Below are 18,088 nucleotides of genomic sequence, written 5' to 3' on the forward strand. Positions count from 1 at the left end.
TTCTTCCAGGGAAGAAAGTGAGAACCAGACTAAGGTGAGCATGACGCTGCATTCAGGACAGAATTCATTTGAGGGGCTCGACTTGCATTAAAACACAATTGCTCTGTACTTTAGAAGTCCTGAGGTTCCTAGAATGGTATTTCAAGTAGCAACAGCAGAGAGCAAAATAAATGAGAATTCTCTGAATTCGCACGTCTGCAAATTTTTGTTACAAAAATTGTGTATAGTGTTAATTACTCCTTTCTATTACTGCCACCTAGTAATGCTATAATGTATTTTTAGTATAGCAGCTCCTGGGAGTGCAGATCTGTGTAATTGCATTGTGAGAGGTATGGGAGACACCTAATGTGACTAGGTAACACATACAGAAAGAATATCATGATTAGTTTCCCTACGGTTGGGGAAATATAGTACTCCTTAACTGTTACACAAATACCCTTGCACCCAACATAAAAGTGGTTGCAAGTACTGTTACAGAGACTAAACAACCCATTGAATTTTCATTTTGTTAGTGCGTTTTGCGGAAACTTAATTCTTACCGAGTGATCAGTAGAAGGGGATCCTATCTTTTTATCTTTCAAGAAGAATTTCTGTATAGTTCTGATTTTTTTACTCTAAATTTGAACATCAGATTTATTTGCACAATTGTTTTGCTAAAGATGAACCTGGGAGGGAAAGGGGGATGCGTTACCGCAGTGAGTTTAAAATTCTCCTTGATCTATTGCTAAAGCTTGAGTACCCCCTGAAATAATAATGAATGATAATTGAATAAATAATTAATTATTATCTGGGATTTAATGAGATGATGAGGTAGTAGAATGAGGTTGTTTACTGAGATGGGATAGTTGTCACACCTGCTGTAGTCAGTATTATTTTGCCTGAAGTATTCAAATCTTTGTGTTCTAAAAATGTAAGAGCTGCTTTCTGTGCTGGTGAATCAACTGTATTTTGCAAATGAGCTGTCAACTAAGCAATCTCAAAGCACTTTAGGCTACATTTCAGGAGGATATTCCTTTATGTTCTTTCCTGTAAATATCTGAGGTGAGTATTGGCTTTACTCACAGTATATACATAGGAGTCTTAAATCAATTTGGGTCTCGAATAGTAGTGATGGACAATCTATTGGACGCAAGCATGCCTACACAGGAGGTTATGTTTGCATTGTGGCTCTCAAGGTTTTTCCAGCTCTAGTGAAGAGGTTTTTTTTTTTTTTTTTTTCAATTTAGCAACTAATGAAATGGAACCTTTATATAGAATTTGAAGTTTTCTTAGAGCAAGGGACCTAATCTCCCTCTATCAGATAGTTATAAAGCAAGGACAACTTGTTTTTTGAGGGTGTATGACATCTTTATTCCAATGTGCTAACACGGAGTGCAAAGACTGAAGCAGAATTTGTTGAAAGTTAAATTCAGCTGCGGTGTTGTTTTTGAAGTTCATTTATACCAGGATGGCATGGAATATTCTCTTAGCAAAACCATATCACTGCAAAACTTTTTTGTTGTTGTTTTTGAGTGGTGAAATCGTACGGGGAATCATTTCAAGGCTAGTTCTGCAAAGGCTTTGAGGGCTCTGTGGTCAGCTTTGCACTTGCTGTTTGCAGATGTTATTTCAGGTGGACCTTTGATTTACAGTAAATGCAAATCTGCATACTTGAACCTTCAGACTACTTGAATTACGCACCTCATTTCATTGGCATCAAGTGGTTGGTATATCTTCAGCAGAGCCATTAAATAAAGTCTTGGCTCAGCAAAGTATTTAACCACGTGGTTAAAGCTCAGCACACTCTTAAGTCCCTCGATACTTGAGGACCTTCAGGCAAAATTATGTCATCAGTTATACGCATGTTACTTCCTTGGCTATAATGGGATTGCTCAGGTGTAATGACAGCAAAAAGGGGCAAAACCAAGGCCATTCTATGTAGTTTTGTTCATCTGGCTCTTCACTGATTTCAGATGTTCTGGTGCAAAAACTTGGATAGAGTACAGGTTCAGGTTATGTTAGCTCTGATTATTTCTAATACTCAGGTTGGACAAGGTCTTTAGGTCTTAAAATACAAAGCTGAGTTTATATGACCGTGTAAATGAGGAGCAGAGAGGGGAACCCACCACACTTAGGACATACTTAGCTTATCAGGAATCAGAGTACCAATAACTATGGAACCTCACAGTGCTCTTTGCTCAGTCACTGCTCAGAGTGTGGCAACTGTTCTGCCCTGGCTGGCCAAGTACAGTAATTAGTCCCATGTTCTTTATTACCTCTCTTCACATGCAGGTAGGTTCTTTTACCATCTTCCCTTCTGTTTTCTTTAGACTGAACAAAAGGCAAATAGCAATGTGTAACAGCTTTCTGCCTGGAAGTTCTGAATATTTTTTAGAGTGGATATGTAATATCTGGGGAATAGGATTTTTTTTTTTCTTTAAGAAGAGTGGCTGGTGCTGTTAGGCTTATGCCAAAATCTACACAGTTTTCACTTAAAAAAAAAAAAACCTTGCTAGAATCAATACAGTGTTGCTGTTGCATTCATCCAGCGAAAAGAAAATAGGGGGTTGAGGAACACTGTCATGCGTGTATCCTTTAGCGAGTATCCCCGATCCAGTACCTGAAAGGTTGTTTGTAGGCTGAAGTCTCTGTGCTACCATCCCAGTTCATAACAAAAAGGTGCTTCAGAGCTCAAAGAGCAACAGTTAGAATATAGCTTCCTTATGTGAGAAAGAATCGTATTCTGTAATAGTCTGCTTCAAACGCATTTCTTGTTGAAACAGCCTCACTGCATATGCTGCTTAGGTATTGAGTATTTATTGCTTATGTAAGCAGAGTTATTTTGCTTTGTATGTTGAGGATTTTTGTTTTTCTTTCATTCTAACTCAAACGTCAAAGCCTTCTGTTGTTTCAAGACTCACCCTACAATTCTGTTGTTTCTGGATACATGTAAGCAGAGGCATTATGATTATTTTTGAGGGTGGAAAATCCTGAAAGGATGGTAGACAGGGAGAAAAAAAGGAAGAAAAAGAAAACAAAAAATGTGTACTGATCAATTGATTAATTCTATATGTCATATAGTATTAGTATTCCCCTTCTTCCAAATCTCACTTGGGGGGAGGAAAATAAAGGAAAGTCAAATAAAAGATACATTCAGGGTTAGGGTTAATAAAACTAAACTATCAGGTTGGGATTTACTAGAAGTAGACCCGTTGTTATTGTAAATGGAGCTCCCTTTTCCAAGACTTAGAAGCCTAAAAAAATAGGTTTGCAGAGATGGTTTGAGGTCAGTCAGGTAGGAGTAAAGAAATTCGCATCATTTCTGTATTTTACATGCAAAATATATTATAGGGTTTTATCAGAGCTTCCCTTATGTGCTTGCAGCTGCAGAGCTGCACAGTGCGTTCGCATATGATAGCCATCACTTCAGGCTCTATTTCACCTTGTCACATCCCATTTATAAACTGAGGTTTTTAATAGGACAACAGGCAGTCACTGAAGAGGGAAGGCCTTAGAAAATAAATAAAGACTGAGGAAGTCAGAGATCATTAAAGCTGACACCACCTCACATGTTCATTAATTATGAATCTATTTGGAAGAGCTTTGTTAAACTGCTGGCAGATACATGTGATACAATTTTTGAAAGCTCTCGACTCAGCCCTTGGAACACCTAAGCTAGGGGAACCCAGAAGTGAAATTCAACCCTAAGGTATTTAAGTTCAGGTCTGTATTCAGCCTAAGGTTTGCTTAAGTTTAGTTAAGGCCGAAATTCTGGCCAAGTGGGCTTCCTCTACAAATGTTCCTTCGAGGTGCTTTCTTCTTGCAGAAGAGAATTTCATTCCGTATGGAAGAAGATCTCTTTGCCCTGCTGTCGCATGGCCTGTGCCATCTGCAGCTTTTACACAGGATGTACTGTGGCTTTCCTAATAAGATCCCAGCTGGTCCCTTGCATGTTTTATATAGACAACCATACTTAAATGAACGTTCTGGTTACCACATGTTATGAGGAAATTTAATTTTTGACTGCTGTTCTTCAGTAAGCAAAAGGGTAAAGGAAGGATGAGACCTCTGTGTATCCATACCTACTCACACGTTGTCCTGCACATCGCTCTGCTTTTGTTCCTGAAGGTATCACACTCAGTTTTGTCTGTTCTCTGCTGTTTCTTCATAGGTGTCTACAGGATCTCTAAAGAAAAACTTCCTCCTGATATGAACCACGATCAACTTCTGTTCCTCCCAAAAGGAAGACATCAGGCATCCCACAGACTGCACGCCACAAAACGTGAGTAGGCAGTACAAAAACATGTATATGATCTGGGCTTCACTCATTCTGAGCACTGTGTAGTGCCACCTGATGCACTTGTAAGACAAAAAAATACCTTTTAACAGATGTCTTTCTGACCCTCTGTGTAGTAGTCATAAATAATAACTTTGTAATTACCGTCTTTAAAGAAAAGCAGACACTGAAAAGCAAAAGTACCCTAAACTAATTGAAATATGAAGGTAGGCTAGTGAGCAAGCACTGAGGAGCTAATATGTTTCCTTGTCCTGACTCCTCTGAGCCAGTTTCTCCTTTACTTTTTCTTGCAAGGACAGCTAGAAGAATCCCTGAAGTTTATTCCAAATGCCAGTCTGCAACATAAGCTAGGGAAGGGTAGACTTTCTGTGCTGCAGCTGCTGTCTGACCCTGGGTTGCTTACTTCGTGACCTCAACAATATGCACAGCCTCCACAGGCCGTGAGAAGGGAGCCTGTGGTTAGCTGCCATCTGGTCTGGTTTGTTGGCCTAGTGTGCAGCTTTCAGGTCATGGAGATACCTCGAGATCCTTTACTCTGTGTATGTCATAGAGGCTCTTAGGTTCCCACCTTCACATTCTCAGTGATCTTCCTTTCCTGTGCATGAACTCATTACAGCTGCAGGGTTAAACACTTATCGCCTTATAAGCGAAAAGCTTACTTTCTTATTGCTTTTTGCAGATTATTTCCTTCCATGCTTACTGCTACTATCTCCTTAGAGCAAGTGTTGCTTCAGTATTGAAAAATAAATTTGTCTTTATGCCATAACAGCTGATAGTGTTCAACTTGCTCAGCACCCTTCAGCTAAGGACTCTGGGAAACATTTAAAACATTAAACTCATGTTAAAAAAATACTAGGGAGTCAAGAAGCTGTTAATACTCATCCTAGATGAAAAGGGCATTTAAACGGAACAAAGCAGTTTGTCTGAAGTCAAATAGCCAACGACTCATGAACTAGAGTCTGAAGCTCAAAGGTCTTGCTTGCCCCCCCCTTATGTATGCTATTTGCTATGGTTGCTATAGCTCAAAATCTCTCCAGAGGTGATAGCAGAACTTAGGAATCCTGACACTGACCAAATAAACAGTAAATTAATGAAGCCTGGTCGCCATATTCTTAATGTACTACATGTGTGCATGACAACAGAGTACCTGTCTAAAGCCCAGGATTCTTTTATTATAAGAGCACAGGGTGCTGGAATTCTCATGGAATGTGCTGTGGATCTAAAATAGTGTTTGCCTCAGGGTTTGGATCGGCATTTAAAAGTACCAGACAGCTATTCAGCCGGAATCTTTAAGGTAGTTCTGATGCAGAAAAAGAGAAGGAAAGAAAGGAAACTAGGCAGTGAGACTGGTAACTCTTGTAATCATTTGATTTCTATGAGGAGGTGGTTGCAGTGTCTTAACCAGGATGCAAGGTAGAGTACATGAATCTGGATTTAATTTCATAAGCATGCAGATCTTGTTGAGAATATCAGTGTAACAATTCAAACTAAAATGAAAAATATTCCATGGTTTAAACACTATTTGTAATTGCATTTTGACTGCAAAGATGTTATCAGAGCATCTTTCAAGCTCCAATTAATGCAAACTTAATTCTCCTTTAATAACAGTATCAGGAAGATTTTAAATAATGAACATAAAGACTTATTTTTGAGCTCTAGATAACTTTCAAATGTCTTCTGTTCAATTTTCGTAGTGTGTATGTAGTCTGTGGGCTGGAACTATACTGATGTAGACATCTGCATAAGTTTAGGGATCTGGCTTTACTGGTCGCTATTATTTGCTCTGTAGTTCCTTGTACAACAGAATTGTGACCTATGGAAACAATTTCTGATTAATAATGCCAAATAATTAAAGAGAGACTCTTAGAATTAATGAAGATTCTTGGACCTCTGTTTTTAGATACTGCTGTTAAGTCAAATAGTATATAGAATTACTGACATTTCTATTTACAATCCTGTCTCAGAACAGGGCAATACTATTTATTTCCTTTTGACTGCAGGGTGCAGCTTAGACCTGTTTTTGCGATGGGCTTTTTTTTTTTTCCCCTAAGATATTTTAATATTTTGTTACTGAGAATGTAAAACTTAAATGTGTATAGCGTCAATTTTACATATTTCAGTCATGTCTTAGGTTTCATTAACATTAGAAGAATTTTTTTTATGGGTGCCCATGAAATGAAAACAGGTATAAAATTTGTATTCGGCTTAAAATTTTATAAGCGAAGTTACCCCTAACATTAAGTAGGTCATTTTCTCATACCGTAAAACATAGTGACAGGAAAAAATCTTGAACTGCTTCTGCAGAACTGGGGAGATGCGGATCAAGAAGGAAGCATATATCCCTTGAGAGATAGCCCAGTTGAGGTGTTGAAAAAACACAGTTCACTCTTTACATTCTGTCTTCAAGACTAAGGTCATTCAGAATCGTACCAAGTTTCATATTTAGAGCTTAAGTTTGCATTTTGGGACGAGATAACATCTCACATGCTAACCCTAGCAAAGCTAGTTCTGAGATTTGAATCTGCTAACACCATCCCTGTGCTTCTGTAACCAGGCTAATGAGCCAGCTAAAGCAGGATTACTTTGTCAAGATGGAGTCTAGCAGATTATCCCCATACAAGAACTCATTATTAGTACTGTCACCAGGTCCTAAATTAGTACCACTACTGATTCAGTGACCAGCCCAGTACCTTTCCTCCTGGGTTGCCCTGGGCAGGCAGTGCCATGTGAACTAAAGAAACTGCAAAGGGGCTTTCCTCATACAGTAGTGTTAATTGCTTCTGCATATTCATTGCTGTATTCTCACACGTTAGTGTTTTTCACATCTTTCTTCTTACGGTACAGAAATGGAAATGTGTGACAGTGAGGAGTGGCACGTATGCCCACATACGCGCATGTGCACAAACAGATGTACATGCACTGTTCTGTACCATGGCTGCAGAAGGCAGGGGAATACAGTCGAATTTAGCTGGGTGATGAAAAGGCCCTTCCTGGCATTCTGCTGGTCTTGACCAAGTGGGACTCCACTAATTCCAGAGTCCTCACAGTTCCACGGAAGAGGGATTTATAGAATTGAGCAGGATTAAGGCAGCGGCTTTGAGGTGCAGGATTACAAGAAGGCTGGTTATACGCAGGTAAATGTTGACAACCGTTTTCTGAACTCTGCATAGAATTCAGGTGGAGAGGAGTTTTAAAAACCTGATCCAGTTGTGACACCTACAGGTCTCTTTTGTATCAGACACCTTCCCAGCATTAGCTAAACACACAAACAGTGGTGTGGTTTCCTTATCCTCTACAGCCAACTTAATTATCTGGCTATTTCTAGCTCAGACAAAGCATAAGTTTGTCATTGATGTCCTCCTATGCATTCAGTCTCAGTAATGGAGAATGTATGGAACAAATCTAGAAATACATGCCTGTTTTTCAGCAAACTAACTCAATTTTAATGAGGTTTGAAAGATAGGCAGATAGTACATTATGGGTGGTGTATTTTTCAGCAATGTGAAGAGAAGTACATGGAGCTGAGTTTTACTTTAAATGTTACTGATGCTTTTGTTACCACTTTTCTTAAGCATAAAGGGAATTTAGATCACTTTAAAGTCATAGACCTGTAATCTTAATGTTGTACTTGACCTTCATATAAGATTATCAGTGGGGAAAAAAATCACAAGGGGTTCTGTATCTAAAAACAATAACAGCAGGCAGGAATCTGGAGCAGTCTGTCACTTTGAGAGTCCATGGTTATTGAGCTGAAGTGTGGGTCTGTAGAAATTTGAAACTAGCCATGAGTTCAGCTTGAATTGAGAGGAGGTCATTAAAAGATGGCCTAAACATCAAAAACCTCAAGAGGAGGATCACCATAGGGCAAAACTTCCTGATAGTTAGCATGATGTGAATTGTACTGCAACATTTAAAACTCCAGAAAAGAGACAAAAAAGATCAGGCTGAAATGTAAAGCTGGTAAAAGCAAATTTATCTCATTAAAACCCTTCATTTGCTGTTTTGAGATCTCCAAAAGCCTTGAATAGGATTAAGGAAAGGGCATCAAGATGAACAGAGTCCAGCCATATCATCAAGGGGTTTTGCAGATGGCATCTCTATCTTGTGAAAAGCTTTTTATACCTTAAAATCATGTTCAGACAGCTTAATATAAGGTAATAAGAAATGTGGACTCAGAAGGGTGAAAATGCAGGAAAACAGTATAGCAGGTCAAGCTAGGCACAGAGCGGGTGATCTCTTGAGGCTGGAAGGATTTTAGAAGCATTATGATCTGCTTTAGAAAATTGTCCTTATTCTAACATTGCTAACTGGTGACATTTGGTGTCTCCTCTTCTTTTTCACTGTAACATAGGCACCTGTCCATTCAAATTCCAGGGAAAAGATTAAAAGTCTGAACTCTAACAGACATAACACGACAAAGAAAACCTCAATTCTTATGACTTTTTAAGAGATTTAAGTATTTGGGGGAGAATGGATGCATGATTTCTTCGGTATTCTTAAGTATTCACAATAGCAACCTAACCACTATTGGAAAGGGATGAGTATCAGTTGAGCAGGGTGAAAAACAGTTTTCTTCTGTACTGGACAACTTGTAAATGTTAACTTTTTTTTTTTTAATTGCACCAGAAAAACATAAATATTGATATCCTCTAGTAAAGAGCAACACTAAAGCAATACTGTTTGCAGATGTTGGAGAACCTGATTCAAGTCCATCTCTGTGTGTTTTCGTATAAAAACATGCTGAGCAATGGCTTATTTTGATAGACTACCAGGACATTAGATTGGAAGCTCTCCTTTGCAGAGGATCAGTTTTCATTCATCTTGTAAAGTCCAGGCATAACTCTGTGCTAAGATGAGTGGCAGCCATTTAAAAATAGGTGACCTTCGAGGCCCTGCTGGTGCAATCAGGCATCCAGATAGAGATTTTTGGCAAAAGAAGTTACACTAACCAGTGAAATAAGTGGATTTTTCCAAGTATGAAGTTTGGCATGAAAGAAGGTACAAATTAGGTAACAAATCATTGTAACATTTCTTTCTTTCTTTCTTTCTTTTTTAAGTTTCTAGATACAACTTTACAGATCTTGATGCTCTGTACTCAGTTGGCAGAAAAGTATTTACAGCACTGAAGGAAGGCCTGCATTACATCCTCTTTGGCTCCCATAAGTAACTGTTACTTTGCTTTTCTGCTCTTTTAGTGTCATTTAGTCATGAGATTCTTAAAAGCAGCTTCCAACTGAACGTTATTTATGCCTCTTCTCTTAGCTGTACCCAGTAACTGCTAATTAAGTCTTTTGTAGCATGACTCTGAACTAATTAGGGTTAATTGAGCCTGCTTGTGCATTAGCTACTCCAGCACTTGTCCTGATAATCAGGAGGTTTGTGTGCATTGAGTATTTTGTGATTAGCTAGCTTAAATTCATGTTCTCTGCTGTTTTTCTGGCTCATGTAGCCCTTGTGACTACTGTGATAGTAAACATGAATATTCCTTTTCTGCTGGGGGTGGGGAGCGTAAATTACTGGTCCCTACAGCAGGGTTTTTGTCAGGCTGCTGGTTGCAGTAAGGACTGGATGAAGAGGTAAGTTAAGTTTCATAGGTGTCCAGTTACGTGCTGAAAGTTGCTGAGGTACCAAGCTGCTGAAGTTTGAGCTTATCTGGAAGAATCCTCTTCTGTGTATAAACATTGCACGGTGACGGAGGTTGGCATTGATAAACTGCTGGCCTGGAAGGAAAAATGTCAGCACCTGAATTGGAATCATCAATTGCTGCAGTGTAATGTTGTCTTTCCCCTTGGAGGTCTTTCCTTCCAAGTTTTTGATCCAGTCTGTCCATCCTTAGCTCTGCTGAGGTTATTACTGAATTAAAAACAACAAAGCAGTCTATCAGGTGACAGCACCTCTCCTGTCAGTGTTATCTATGGTTAGTCACTGATAGACCTGCGAGATTCTAATCAGGCTCTCAAAGATGCTTTGATTTAGGAAGGTAGGCTGGCACCGTATCAGTCATCTTCAGAAACAGCATTGCAGTTGTAACTGCAAGCCGTGGACCACCACTGCAGAGCCAGGTTAGGCCACAGAAATGTACATTTTGAAACAGATCCTGTGGTGAAGCCCATGTTTTCCTAAGCATGTGATGCAACAGCACTGCTTTAATATAGGCCTGACGAGAGGAAACAAATGGTCAGGCTCAGAGGGTTTTCATGCAGTCAGGCTTTTGAGAGGTTTTAGTCTGTCCTGTTAGCATCAGCAGGAGGCTTCCCCAGCTGTTAGTGGGACCCCACCACTTACAAATACATTGGATTTCAAACTTCCCATCTCTAAGTGCTCGTAGAGCATACTGGAGTAGCATATTAAGCAGCACACTGTATATGAATCTTCATTTTTTTTATCTTTGTTTACATAAATTTAGTTCAAGAGAAGTCTTTTTTACTCATACTTTAGCTATTTTGATGATACTAATATAGGCACAACTGTGTACTTCCTTGAATTAAAGCAATACCTTGTCTTTTTCTCTGCTTCTTATTTAGTTCCAACAGGGAAAAATGTTTTTCTTTTTTAATGTTAGATTTGGAACTATGTGGTAGTTTCCTTTTTAGCTTTCCTTTAATCCAGGAGGGGGAAAAAAAAAAGTAAAAATGAATGCCTAGGAACTGTCAGAGTAATGAAAAACAAACAAACAAAAAAACAACAACAAACAAACAACAAAACCAGAAGTGTGCTCCACAGAATAGAAACTGTGAGCAACTCTATAGCAATCAGGAATAGTCAGAAAGCTGATTTATGTAAAGGTGAAAGGGTATATACACAAGGCAGTCATTCCCTACAACATACGTGCAACCTTCATTAAACAAAAAAAAAAAGTAAGCACCGAAGCTATTTAGATTAACTACTCTGGTTTTTCTCCCCAAATCCATTCAACCTCCTAACCTAGCGGGTATAGAAGAAAATCATTATCAGTTATCGCAGAGAGATTTAAATTAAGATTTCTTCATAAAACTAAAGTTCTAAAACAAAATCTAAGAAGTGAAATTAGTTGCTTGATCTGCGTTGAATCACCAAGAGACATACTTTATTTCTGTGTCACAGCAGAAAGTTCTTCATCAGTAGGAATTCATATGGAGGAAGAATAAGCATGTACCATACATCGAAAACAAGTATGTCTGGGATGTTTAATTATTTCTTGATTAGTTCATTTAACATTAAAGTAGTCAAGGACTGCAACATATTCAGCACTACACAGTTTGCTACTGGTATGTATCTTCAGCTCTTCTCATTTAAAAGCACCTTGTGTTTTTTACCTGCAGCTGTTGTAAATGAATTACTACTACTCTTGTAAGCTACCTTCATTACCCCGAGGAAATGCACAGAAACACACTGGAGCTAAGATGATTTGCAGCATCTGTGGTTAAGATTTAATATAATGTACTCCATGTTTTCAAGGATAAAATGAGGAGTGGGGTAGGGATTCAGTTAAAACACATGTAAGCATTAGATTAATTACTTAGAAACTGTTCAGCTAAGCAGTGTACTTATTCAATGCAAGGAATAATAGGAAAATATTTTTGTTGTTCTTTGTGCACGTTTCATATGAACTTAATGTAGATTAAAAAGTAGGAAATCAATGCACAAAAGGCACTGAAGTTCACAAACAAGATGTGAGAACCTCTCCTAGTGATCATTTCTTGACAGCACCAAAGTAAATCATCATCTTCTATTAACACAGTCACAAGAACTATCAACCACAAGTAAGCATCCTCTTCCAGGATAACCAGCATGTGTGACTAAATAAGCATGTGCTAAAATAAGCCTGATGGGCCTTCAAGGGCTTGTGTATTACATTAACAGTAAAATACCAAAGTGGAATAAAAAGACCATGACAGAGATAAGGCACTGACTGTTCAGATTTTGTAATGTTTTATGCTTGCTTTAAATCACAAGATGTATCAATGAGCTGTACTCTCTTTTAAATCTCATCTGAAATTTAATCTTTCCATTCTGTGATCATTACTGTTATCGTTAACTCTGTAAAAGTGCACAACTGGAAGCACAAAAGATGAGAAGTACAATGCTGGGAACTGAGTTTTGAGTCTCCTAAAGCTGCTCAACTACTGTGTCATTCATGTTTGCATAATTTATATCTGCGTTTATCATTTATTGGGTGGGTTATGGGTAAAAAAACGAAGTTCACTAGCTAAGTTTCATCTGCTTTGGAGAAAAGTACGTGCTCAAAGTTATGTTGTGTTTGGATCAGTAGCGTAAACAGGGCTAATTTTGTGAGGGGATAGATCACCTGTTGAAGCGTAGCATTGCTATTTATGAGTAGTGGACAACTTGTTATCAGATTATGTTCCAGAAACTCTGATCAACTGTCAGTCAATTGATATTGCTGGATTGGTGGAGGAGAAAGCTTTAAACTGTTGCTGTCATGAGGTTTAATAAACGTTCCTTTGATTCTGTTAATTAGATCAGATGATAAACTGCCAGGGAATGACAGCTTCAATAAATCTATATTAAAAAGGTGTTAGGAGTCACAAGTCCTGGACAAACATCTGTTTGTCACGGAGTGGAAGGTAGGGTTTCCTAATTACTTGGCTGCTTTGGCTCTCTCGTTCTCCAATAGCATAGTCCATGGCATGAGGATGTATGTGGCACACGTAGCTGAGTTGGCCAGAAAGACTTGCTGACCACTCTGCTTAATAAACAAGGTGTGAGGGGTTAGAAGAATCTCCAACAAAATATAATGCAATCTCATCTGTATAGCAACACGTATTTCACAGAAAGTGAAAAGACTAATTTAATAGTAGGCTGTTATGGAATAATCAGCACCTGTGGGATTAGTGTCCTAAACTGTCAGTCTGTAGATGCTTTTTTGCCTTGCAGCCTGAAGGCTTTACCAGATGATTCTGAATCTAATGTAATATTATGTATACAAATATGTAGCTCTTTCCTTGAACAATCCTGGCATGAACTGTGTGATGTCTTGTGTCCTGAATTGCACAGACTATGCAGAAACATTTATCTTTTCAAAACTGTGTTCCCTCCTATGTGCAATTTCAGAATACAAATGAGATGGTGAACGAGCTGTATTTTGCCATGTGATATGCCACTTTCCCCATCTCCATTGCTACTCTTTTTTCCATCTTCTCTCTGAAACTCTCTGAAATAACTAATTATTTTGTTAATGTTTTCTCATACAGAAGTTTTTCAAGGACTCTTGTCACTTGCATGTTGCTTTACTAGCCTGGCTAAAGAGAGTGTGGTGATGTAACAGATAGGGTTTGCTTTAACAACTATTTTCTTTTCATTATTAGTTCTCACCATATTTGTTTCATCTGGAAGATAAAGAATTACCATACTGAATCAGACCAGATCAAAGCTAAATGCTGTCTTGTATTCCAGCCTCAATTCTATGTACAATGTACAATAAGCTTCCTCATGTCTTTGATGGACTTCAAAGTTATTATACCTAATAGGTATTGATGAAGCCATTGTACTCCATTAATGAAACCCTGTTCATTAATGGCCCTACAGTAACTGGTGTTGAATTCTGTGATTTACTTGGTTTTCTGGGAGGGGAGGGGGAATACTTTGGGGCTCTTCAGAAATGGAACAGGAACTGAAGCTTGTAAGTGTTATATACCTCGCATTGCAGTTTGACTTTGGGCCCTGATTCAATGGAGTTGCAGACATATCCTCTGGAATTCCTAAGAATGTGAATTTTCCTGAAGCAAACACTGAACACTTTTGAAGCCAAACCTAATGTTTCAGTGTTAGAGCACTGCAGAATTTGCTATGCCACTGTGGTAGATAAAGCTTGCTACTTCCAATAGCTCTTTTCCCTGAATATTCTCTTAAGAAATTGAACCAGGTTCTTTTCGCACTAGCTCAGATTTATTCAGGGGGGACCACCATGGCTACCTGGATGAAAACCATTGTAACTAGAATGGAGAGTCTTGCCTAGAGCGTTTTCTGCTTCTCTATACCTTCTAAATGTTGTCTCCATTTGGCAAATGAGACCAATCACACAAGGCTTTTTGCTGAATTCTTAGTAATTTCTTTGTGGGCTTGGAAGAAAAAAAGCTAATTTAGAATATAAAATACTGCATTCTAGTGCTGATTTTACCCATTAGCCCAGTGACTAGACTGAAACCTTCTGCTTCTCTAATTTGGTCTGAATCATTAAAAACTTGTTTCTTTTAATTAGCATCTCTCCTTTGTTCTTCTCTCCTTTGTTCCCTCCAGATTAGAGTCATTCTCAGCATGCTGGTTTGCATGTATATTCTGATGTACATTGAGATCGTTTGGGAGGAACCCTCAGGTTTTACCTGCTAAAATGCCCCTTAGAAAGTTGGGTACAACCTAAATCTGGACTTCTTTTTCCTGGTGCCATGAGAATAATAGGCAGCTGACTTCATTAATGTTTAAGTCCTTGTAAACAGAGATTTGTAGCTGTTATGAAAGGACATGGTCGGTTCTGAGTTTGCTGTAATGGCTGCCAGATTGCTTCCCCATTGAAAAGAAAACTGTGCCTGGATATAAATAATTACTGCAAAACACTGCCAAGTCCAGGAATTCCTCTCTGTGGATCAGTTCCACAGGGTTTAAAATTTACATTTATAATTGTTTATTTTCAATGGAACTATACTCAGAGCCAGAATTCAGACATGCAACTTTGGGGTTAAATTTGGCTTCAGCCAGAGTTGTGATTGCTATGTCTGTAAAGGAAATGTGATGGTTTCAGATGCTTATCTGCACTCAAAACTGGTTGAATCTCTTCACCATTTCCTTGTGCTTCTTAAAATTCCAATTAAGCCTTACAATGGAAATAGGAAATGCCAACATAATGATTTTTACTTTTGGTATCATTTTGCACTCTTGCCCAGCATTTTACAGGGTTCAGACTACTGAATCCACTGCTTTTGAAATATTTTTTGGGGAAGGCTGGCTAGTAACAAGATGTTGCTCTTATTTTATTTATTTATTTATTTTACTTTTTAATTTCTGCTTGTTTGCTTTCTTAATTTTGCTGGTAAGAATCTCATCAGAAGCAAATAAATAAAACTTAAAAAATTGGAAGAAATGCAGAGGCGCAGATACTTTCCTTAAAGTAGTGAGTCTCCCTGACACAGCGTATATAGACTTCAGTGCTATTACGATTATCAAAAGTTTAAGAAACATATGGCAAATAATTCTCCCAAGCAATTATAGTATTGAACTCCTTGCATTCAAGCATGTCTCCCTTGTATGCATGTCTGTTTTCCATAGCTCACTGTGGTGCTTTGTCCCCTCAGTTCTTGTGCTCAGTCTTTCCGCTGAGTTCCCTCCCCAGGTTGAATTGCATCATGGCTTAAATCTGTAGAGATCCTCAGGTGCTGAGAACTGAGGTGTAAATCAAATATCTGTGTACTTACTAGGCTAAAATAAATTATAGTAAATAAACAAAACAAACAAAAACAATGCTGTAGAAGTATTAAGCCAGTCTGGGATTGAAATCCACTGTATAAAGATGTGGAGACCTTTTAGAAATCACAACGGGAACAGAATGACACAATCTCTTATATACAGTAAATGTTTATTTTCCCCCTTTACAACTGCTTACGCACCCTGTTTAAAATCAAGAAGATAAAGACGTGGCCATTATGACCTTAACCTGCAATAGCTCAACTGTGATGGAGCTGGGAGAAGGTGCTCTGTATTGCACGGTCATACCTTCAGTTCTGCTTCGTGCTGCTTTGCTGGAGTTCACCTTGCTGCTACGTGCTCTGATGTGAAAATCAGTTCAGAGGAGATAGTGACAAGAACAATATATTACTGACAAACCTTGAGAGAATGTTAGGAAACATCATTCCAGCTGTTAGAGTCAATGAGCAAAACTGTGAGTCTTGTCAAGTCCTTTTGCTATTTCACAGCATAAAACTGTCACCTCATTAATCAGAGGAGCGTGTTACCACGAGGCTCCAGTGTGAATAGCATTTATCGCTGATCTTGTCAATTTCTTGGAATAAACCACAACTTGATAATTCTCTCCTCGTGCATTTGAAACTTTTTTTTACAGTAAAATTTCTGTTTGCTAGTGATCTACTTGATTAATCAGACTGGTGAGGATTTGAATGCGTATATTAGAAAGCATAATTAAAAGGTAGATAACTAAGAAGCTCGTGCAGTAGGTGACTTATGCGTGGGGGGAGCTCCATTTAGTGCAGAACAGAGTCTTGGTTGCAGCTCTGATTCACTAATGACTTACTACAAGAAACATGACTGGGATGTTTTGGAAATGTAATGGGATAGTAAAATGGTGTGGTTCTGTTTCAGTAGGTGCATAGCCCTGACAGAACTTCCTAGGTAGGGATCTCCGTCCATTTCCTACAATTGTGCCGATAACATTAACTATTATCATTTGTAAACAGTTCACAACCTGTAAGGGAAGTACAGTTTTTTCAACTTTTCTTATTTTAATTCTGAACAAAACATAGCAATATGGATACAGGCATACTCATTCACTTAAGAACCCAAGAGGAGAATTGCAGTGTGCTCAATTTTCAGCCTAGAGAGCAGGTTTTTAGGTAGCTACGATGTTAGGTCTGAAGTTGACAGAGGAAAATGAGAGATTACAGAGATGAAGATAACTGCCAATGCTGGATCAGCTGCAGAACTAGTGCTAGCAAGTAGTCCATAGGTGCTGGAGAGAAAAATGCGGAAAGCTAGACAACACCGCCTCAGCTGTTCTTAGAATGTTTTACAGGAATAATTGATCATACTATATCTGTAATATCACCCTTTCTTTGGAATAGGCTATTAACAATAATCGAGAGATCAATCTGCCTATAAAACTATTAATTTGTATTCTTCCTTGGAGACTTCTAGGCTCTGGCTTTGTGTTCCTCCACAGCTTTTTATCATGTCTTGCTGAAGTAATTCTTTTCCCAATACGACAGATTCCTTCATCATGATCCCGTTAAAGAGGAAAGAACAACTTAAAACTACATGCTTTTAAACATGTCACTTCTCATAAATGCCATTGACTCTATTGTGTTATAACCACGCTGAAGCCAATAAGTTATTAATAATTTAGTGTGCAGTTACAGAGGCAAACACAAAACTATGCTTTGATCAAAAACACGTAAGACTATAAAAGCACAGAGTATTCTGCTCAAGAAGTTAAAAGACAAAATTTAAATACTTGACACTAACTGGACTGAAGTTGCATTACACTGGAGAGGGTTTTTTGTTTTTTTTTTTAGAATTTGATAACAAAACTCAAACATTTCAGAAATATCCTAAATCACATCCTTTACAGAAGCTTGTATCTATGCTCATTGAGCAAGGTGTCTTTAACTCAATACAAGAAGCTGAGGCTTAGGGCTGCTAAATCTGAAACCTTAAATTGCAATTCCAATTTAAATAAAATATTCTCTGTCTTGCATACATGTGCACTCTGTACACATACAAGAGAATGAGGATCTTTTATACATGCAGTTATAAAACTTATAATGTATAGGAAACATTGAAAGCAGAACAACGTAGCTGGTTTTAAGATCTATTAAACAAACTTCTCATTGTGCTAGAGGAGAGGTTTCCACTGCGCTGCTGTAGTACCATGTGCAAGCCTGTAGTGGTCTTCCTAAGGTTTTAATTTCAAGGTCTTCCGAAGGATTTAATTTCATTTTCTTTTCTCTCCCAGTGAAAGCTCCTAAAGGAAAAGGCATGACCACACACAAGAGCTGCGAGCTCTGAGCAGCAAAGTGCCTGCAGCTGATTGAGTGCAGTCCCGGGAGAGGACCATGTAACCACGTGCATGCACTTCAGGGGGAAATC

The sequence above is a fragment of the Cygnus atratus genome, chromosome 27 (assembly GCF_013377495.2).
Source record: "Cygnus atratus isolate AKBS03 ecotype Queensland, Australia chromosome 27, CAtr_DNAZoo_HiC_assembly, whole genome shotgun sequence".
Classification (NCBI taxonomy): domain Eukaryota; kingdom Metazoa; phylum Chordata; class Aves; order Anseriformes; family Anatidae; genus Cygnus; species Cygnus atratus.